The sequence below is a fragment of the Rhinolophus hipposideros genome, assembly GCF_964194185.1.
Source record: "Rhinolophus hipposideros genome assembly, chromosome: 14".
Classification (NCBI taxonomy): Eukaryota; Metazoa; Chordata; class Mammalia; order Chiroptera; family Rhinolophidae; genus Rhinolophus; species Rhinolophus hipposideros.
In genome coordinates, this window is record NC_138060.1 from 53,068,740 (window position 1) to 53,070,449 (window position 1,710).

The 1,710-nt window shown below is 37.0% G+C and overlaps 1 pseudogene across 1 annotated transcript; it reads left to right on the top strand.

Annotated features, from left to right (window-relative positions):
- The first annotated feature begins 934 nt into the window (after positions 1–934).
- LOC308507480 (small ribosomal subunit protein uS8-like) lies at positions 935–1,352 on the top strand (annotated as a pseudogene). Its single transcript has one exon. The product of its transcript is annotated as a small ribosomal subunit protein uS8-like (transcript).
- Positions 1,353–1,710: the final 358 nt, after the last annotated feature.

Here is a 1,710-nt window from a genome sequence, read left to right on the forward strand (position 1 = left end):
CCCTTCCCAGTGTATCATGTTGGGAAACCAGTGGGTTGTTAGGTTGGGGGCTAAGATTAAAAACTCACTGGAAAAAATGAAGAAGTCACTGAAAAAAATGGTGCAAGTAATAAAAACAGAAGGTCAGAATTGAATTCTGTTTTGATGTTCATAAAGAACAGAATCAAACCTACAGATATGTAATACAAAGAAAAATATTCAACGGTAATAAAAGTCCAGATTTATTATCCCAGATTAGGGTATCAAAGATCAGGAAATGGCATGGTGAAGGAAGAGGGCAATACAAACCATCTTAATCCCAAGAATGACAAGGAGAACCTTTAATCAAGTTGATTTCAAATTTAAAAATTTGAGAAATAGAGATTAATATTTCAGAAAAAGTTAAACAATAAGAGCAAAACTGAAAGCATGATGTACATTTAATGAGTGACCAGGAAAATTAAAAGGAAAGAAAATATGTGGACAAGTAAATAGATGACAAAGTTGTCAAAAGGCTAAATATTTCCATTAGAACAAAAATAATGTGAATTAAATTCCCCTATCAAAAGGGGAAAATTTTCAGATTGGATTAAAAAATAAACCCAACTGCATCTTGCACATAAGGATTTCTTAAACTATTGACAAGAAAAAAATACAATAAAGGAAAAAAAACCCATGGTGGTAACATAAAAATCAAATTAAACAGAATTAAAGGTATAAAAAGGGTCATTTTATAGGGTATATAATTAAAATTAACCAAATTATGAAACTTGATGTGTTAATAGCCTCAAGGTTTACACAATAAAACTCTGCTCCTGCTCTTGCTGGTGGTATGGCAATCAGGATGCCGTACCACCAGCCCTCAAAACTCCCAACTCCCTCAGGATCTTTCTACATCAAATTGCATCTTGCAACTCCAAGAAAACAATCCTAGAAGAAGAGAAGGGGGCTCTTTCCACCATCTTTCCAGGTGGCCATAATGGTGCACATGAATATCCTGGCTGATGCTCTCAAGAGCATCAACAATGCCGAGAAGAGAGGCAAATGCCAGGTTCTTATTAGGCCATGCTCCAAGGTCATCGTCCGGTTTTCTAATTGTGATGATGAAACATGGTTACATTGGCGAATTTGAAATCACTGGTGATCACAGAGCTGGGAAAACCATTGTGAACCTCATGGGCAAGTTAAACAAGTGTGGAGTGATCAGTCCCATATTTGATGTACAACTCAGAGATCTAGAAAAACAGCGGAACAACCTGCTCCCATCCCGCCAATTTGGTTTCATTGTACTGAGAACCTCAGAGGGAATCATGGACCATGAAGAAGCAAGATGAAAACACACAGGAGGGAAAATCCTGGGATTCTTTTTCTAGGGATGTAATGCATATGCACAAATAAAATACCTCCATGACAAAAAAAAAAAAAAAAATGAAAGAAAAGAAGGCCTACTGACAGTCTGTTGAGGCAAGGTGCCCCAAAAGGAAAGCCCAGTTTGCTCTACCAGCAGTAGAAAATGGGAACTAAAGATTGTCATAAACTCCGTTTGTTTAAGAAAAACAAAGTTAATGGTGATTTTTAAAAAAAATTGTTTTCCCTGCTGAGGGACCCAGGATAAAGTGAGCTAGGAATTAGTCACATCTGCCTCCAAAGAGAATTCAGGCAGAACCTACATGGATTTAGAACAGGACCAAAGACACCAAGAACTGGGGGTAAAGGTCAAATCTAGATAGG